At 49.4% G+C, this 6,122-nt stretch overlaps 1 pseudogene; it reads right to left on the reverse strand.

Moving 5' to 3' along the window:
• Nucleotides 1–3,091: 3,091 nt before the first annotated feature.
• Nucleotides 3,092–4,032, reverse strand: LOC147110304 (uncharacterized; annotated as a pseudogene).
• Between the last annotated feature and the right edge of the window lie 2,090 nt (nucleotides 4,033–6,122).

Here is a 6,122-nt window from a genome sequence, read left to right on the forward strand (position 1 = left end):
ATTTGAATTTAACAACTCCAGCACGGGTTTCCCAGGGTTCGGGAAACTCACCTGTGTAAAGGAGGTGCGATTGAGCTGCATTTCATGGGGGTCTTTAAAGTTCAGATTGCCTGATCTCAATAAAGGCTCAGTGCTTGCAGCTGCTGTATTTGGTGTATTTAGATTTTCAGAAGGCCTTTGATAAAGTCCCACATAAGAGGTTAGTGGGCAAAATTAAAGCCCATGGGATTGGGGGTAATATACTGGCATGGATTGAAAATTGGTTAACAGACAGGAAACAGAGAGTAGGAATAAATGGGTATTTTTCGGGGTGGCAGGCGGTGACTAGTGGGGTATCACAGGGATCAGTGCTTGGGCCCCAGCTATTCACAATATATATCAATGATTTGGATGAGGGAACCAAATGTAATATTTCCAAGTTTGCTGACAACATGAAACTAGGTGGGATTGTAAGTTGTGAGGAGGATGCAAAGAGGCTTCAAGGCGATTTAGACAAGTTGAGTGAGTGGGCAAATACATGGCAGATGCAATAAAACGTTGATAAATGTGAAGTTATCCACTTCAGTAGGAAAAACAGAAAGGCAGATTATTATTTAAATAGTGATAGATTGGGGAATGTTGATGTACAGAGGGACCTGGGTATCCTTGTACACCAGTCACTGAAAGCAAACATGCAGGTGCAGCAAGCAGTTAGGAAGGCAAATGGTATGTTGGCTTTCGTTGCAAGAGGATTTGAGTACAGGAGCAAGGATGTCTTACTACAGTTATACAGGGCCTTGGTGAGACCACACCTGGAGTACTGTGTGCAGTTTTGGTCTCCTTACCTAAGAAAGGATATACTTGCCATAGAGGGAGTGCAGCGAAGGTTCACCAGACTGATTCCTGGGATGGCGGGACTGTCGTATGAGGAGAGATTGGGTCGACTAAGCTTGTATTCACTAGAATTTAGAAGAATAAGAGGGAATCTCATTGAAACGTATAAAATTCTGACAGGGCTAGACAGATTGGATGCAGGGAGGATGTTTCCCCTGGCTGAGGGATCTAGAACGAGGGGTCACAGTCTCAGGATACGGGGTAGGACATTTAGGACTGAGATGAGGAGAAATTTCTTCACTCAGAGGGTGGTGAACCTGTGGAATTCTCTACCACAGAAGGCTGTGGAGGCTCAGTCACTGAATATATTTAAGAAGGAGATAGATAGATTTCTAGACACAAAAGGCATCAAGGGGTATGGGGAGAGAGCGGGAATATGGTATTGAGATAGAGGATCAGCCATGATCATATTGAATGGTGGAGCAGGCTTGAAGGGCCGAATGGCCTACTCCTGCTCCTATTTTTCTATGTTTCTATGTTTTGTCTGTTCCCTCTTGCAAACGCGCCTCCGTTAAACCAGGAAGTGGGTGCGTTGGAGCCGGGTTGTGGTTGCGCTTCAATTTTCAATAATTTAAATTTGCCACCCGACCCCAACCCACCCGTTCTTGGGGGTTAAAATTCCCCCCGGATGTTTGAAATGGAAAGTGGTTTTGCAGAGAGTTCTTGTCAGCAGAGAGCTGCTTGAGAAGTTTGGAGGCTTTCAAGCGGACACCAGCAGGATGGGGGACGCCATGGATGTTTGCAAGAGTACATCGGACGAAGAAGACAATCACCATCCACGGCAGCGACATTGTGCTGTGGTGGGAACAGGAGGGTGGTGCACAAGGGAGAGATTCACAAGAGAGAGGTGTGCAAGAGAGAGCTGCACAGGAGAGAGGTGCAGAACAGCGGAGAGGAGAGCAACAGAGGAGCGGAGGCCGCAGATGGTATTACCCACGTGAGAGGGTCTACCGATAGAGGTTCAACTTCCTTCACCTATCTGAAGAGCAGTGCTTCCGCAGGCTCAGATTGTCATAGCAGGTGGCTGTAGACATCTGCAGCCCCCTTCAAGAAGAGCTGCTCCCTGCTGGACCTAGTGGTCACACATTGCCAGTCGCTGTCAAAGTCACCACCACCCTCAATTTCTTTGCCTTTACCTACTTCCAGTGTGCCATTGGAGAAATCTCAAAAGTCTCTCAGTTGGCTGCCCATAGATGTATACGGCAGATCACAGATGGATTGTTAGCCAGGGTGTCCCTGTGACAACAATAGCCAGAATGAGCGGGTACTCGCATTGCCACTCTGGTTGGCTTCCCACAGGCACAGGGTGCCATCGATTGCAATCCAAGTGGCACATGGCAATCCAAGGACCACATCAACCAGGAGTTTTTATAAACCGCAAGGGATTTTATTCCATCAATGTGCAGCTCGTATGCAACCACAAGAAGAGGTTTGTGCAGGTGCACGCCAGATTCCCTGGGAGCTGTCATGATGCTTTTATACTGCGGCAGTCCAAAATTCCAGACCTTTTCATTCCAGGAAACAGACTTAAGGGCTTGCTCATAGGAGACAAGGGATACCCTCTTCAAACTTGGCTCATGAAACCTGTGAAGAACCCCACCAATGAGGCGCAGGAGCGTTACAACGAGAGCCACATGGTCATCAAGCAAACCATCGGCATGTTGAAGATGCGCTTCATGTACTTAGATAGGTCTGGAGGCGCCCTTCAGTACTCGCCAGCGAGGGTGTCCAGAATCATTGTGGTGTGCTGCGTCCTGCACAACATTATGCAGCAAAGAGGATTACTGGTGGCAAATGACCAAGGCTCTCATCAGGCAGCTTCTGATAAGGAGAACATTGAAGAGGAGGAGGAATATGAAGATGGGGCACCCATCCCCAGACCAGCCACACGCATTACTGCCAAGGATGCCCTCATAGCTCGAAAGTTCAGTTAGTTATTCCGACTGGAACAAATAATAAATGAAAGCCACCACTACCAACCTCCCCCTCCCTTTGCACAAAACAGTCCTTCAACCATGCACAGACCCATTGCACATCTGCCTAATGGATTAAGCCATGTATTGACATTCATCATGAAGCAAATGAAAGGGTGAGTTGGCACTAGGGATACAATAATGGGCAAGACGTGGAAGTGGTGCTAATCAGTAAATTTTATGTTATAAAAAGGAAAACTTAACATAACATTTTGTCAAACACCCATGTGCATATCCTTGGTCAATTACAATTTCTTTAACTTATGCTTCCTACCTCTTCCACATGGTGCCTCCCGTGTGGCTTCAGCAGAGGCAGAGGCAGGCTGCTCAGATCCCTGCCCTAACTGCTAAGATGTTTTTGGCCCACGACCTCTGGGTTTCGGAGCCGCTGAGGACCCGGCCAAGGACTGCTCCACCTGCACCTATGCAGGGGCCGACTCGGCCATTTAGAGACGAGGAAGCATGTCGGGTACTGGCTATGGGGAGGGGGGGGCAACGGGTGAGAAGTGGGAGCGCTTAGATTAGAGTTCCCACTTCCATGTCCCCTTTCGCCATCATCTTTCTCCTGTGCCAGCGCCACATCACTCCTACCACTCTGCTGCAGACCAGCTTGGTGAAGATCAGTGACACATTGTAAGGCCACGGATATGGTTTCTGTCATCCTGTTTAAGGCGACAGACATGTTGGCATCTAAGGTCTGCAAGGCCGTGGTCATGGCCTGCACGGACTCTGAGAGCCGTGCTTGAAGCTCCACGGAGGCGGCCACTCTCTCCACGGCAGACAATCTCGCAATTATCTGCGCCATGAATCCACTACTGTCTGAGTTGGACTCCTCCATCCTCTACGCTATTGTGGAGAGTGTGCATGGCACGTCTGTCAGTACCTCGCAAAGTTGCTCCTGTACCTCCATCATTCTCCTTCTCACCGATGGGACCCGGGGTTCAACATCTCTGTCCAGTTGAGCAGAACTTGGAGAGGATTGCGCCCCATGATGCAGACTCTCCACAACTGTCCCTGTCACCAGTGTCTGCTGGTGCTCACCTGTGAATTGTGAATCACCAGGTGATGAAAACCCAGCTGACTCTCTAACTGGACCCACCGAAGTGCGAGTATTTGCGCTGGTGCATGGCTGTGATGGTGCACCTTCAGAAGGAATGAGGTCCTCTGAGGAATCGTCTTCAAGCATCTCCAGCGACTCTTGCTTTACACCTAAAGTCCATGGAAGACAAAAGACAGGGATATAAATTAGTCATGGCAAAGTCACAGTCTTGACAATCACCACACTCAGTTTTCTCATAGTTCAGTCAGTGATGAAATAAAGTCAGCATGTGTGTGAGAGATATTTTTAATTCTGTCACCAGCCATCTGGGAGTTCCCAGTCTCTCCATCTCTGATTGAGAGGGACGCAGATGTGGCACTTATCTCCAGGGCATCCACCTCTGCATCTGTGAGCTGCACAATTTGTGGCTGGCCACCTCCAGTCCTCCTCCTCTCCCTTGCATTTTGTGCTCTCTTCTCCTATGAGGGGCAACCTGTGAGTGACCAACGGTGTGTGAGGAGTGCTGTGATGGAGTACGCTTGGCAAGACAGAGTGAGGGGGGTTTGGTTTGATTGTACACCACATGAAGTAGGTGAATCAGCAAATGTCACTTTTCCTGACCTGGCTAGGTCATTAAACCGTTTCTTGCGCTGCAACCAAGGCTGAATGCTCCTGCTGCTCACCTTCTGAGCCACCTCCAACCACACCGTCTTGGTGACAGCAGATGGTTTCTTCCTCCCATTGCTGGGGAAAAGTATGTCCCTCCTGCTCCTGACTGCAACCAGCAGTAATTCAAGGGAAGCATCCTTGAATCTGGGTACTGCCTTTGCTTTTTGTGAATCCATCCTAAAACACTCCTGGCTCCTCCAAATTCCATTTTTGCATTGGCCCTTTAGATAGTGGACTTTAGATCGCGTCATGCCCGCTGCGCAGCTTGGAGATGCGAAACCCGGAATGAAAAATTGATGATTCAATCAAGTCAAAATCGGAGAATCCGACCCGCTAACTTTACTTCCAGGTTTTGCTCTGGAAGTGTCAGAATGGAGTCCAGATGGCAAAGGCTGTGCCCCGTTTCACTGATGTGCTACTGGGGGCTGTGAGGAGTAGGAGAGAGATCCTCTTCCCTAGTAATGGGAGGGAGAAGCCTGCTGCTGAGGCAAAGAAGGCATGGTTGGAGGTTGTGGTGGAGGTCAGAAGCGTGGTGCCACACTCCTGCAGTCAGTGCAGAAAGCAGTTTAATGACCTAAGCAGGTCAGGAAAGGTGAGTACAGTGGCACATTCACCTATATCCTGCTGTGCGCATCACCTTACCCCCTCACTCTGCCTTCTCAAGCCTACTCCATCACTCCTCACACCCACTTACCTTGCAGGTGCACCCATCCTTCTCTTTTTATGCACTTCCTCACATCCCCATCTATTCATCCACCACTCCCACTCACCCGTAACCTTATGCAATGTCATGCCTCTCCCTCATAGACACCCTCACCAACTGAACTCCATCCATCGTTCATAGGTCTCTCCTTTCCCTCCTTGCAGAAGAGAACACAGAACATCAGGGAGAGGGAGAGAACCAGAGGGAGCCCTCCACAGATCATGCACCTTTAACTGCAGAGGAAGAGGCGCTGGAAATAAGTGGAGTTATGGCGTCCCTGGCTGTCGGAGACAGGGAGCTCCCAGCTATCTGGTGACACAATTAAATAAAAGCCACCAACGTCATACATCATCTTCATAATGATAACTTGCAACATTCTTACCTTGCCACGACTAATTCATGTCTTTTATCTCCCACAGAGCTTTCACGCATGCAGCAGGGGTCGGTAGACATGGATGGTGACGAGTCCTCAGAGGAGCTGAGTCCTTCTGAGGGTGCTCCATCACAGAACTCATTCAGACCATGCACCAGCTCAGATACTCACACTTCAGTGGGGCCAGTAAGATAGATGGTTGGGTTTTCACCTGGGTGACTCACACTTCACAAGTGAGCAAGAGCAGATGGTGGAGACAGGGACAGCAGTGGAGAGTCCGCATCGGAGGGCACAGCCCTCTCCAAGCTCTGCTCAGCTGGACACAGATGCTGGACCCCGGGGGCCATCAATGAAGAGCAGCAGCACACAATGTGCGATGCACTAACAGGCCTTCAAAGTAGATTCACTATGATTGCAGAGAGATTCGAGGGGTCCACCTTAAGCATGAGGGGGGTGATGTCGCAGGCCACGGAGATGATGTCTTCTTCCATA

The sequence above is a fragment of the Somniosus microcephalus genome, chromosome 11, assembly GCF_052327205.1.
Source record: "Somniosus microcephalus isolate GS21.2 chromosome 11, FLI_Smic_1.0, whole genome shotgun sequence".
NCBI classification, from domain to species: domain Eukaryota; kingdom Metazoa; phylum Chordata; class Chondrichthyes; order Squaliformes; family Somniosidae; genus Somniosus; species Somniosus microcephalus.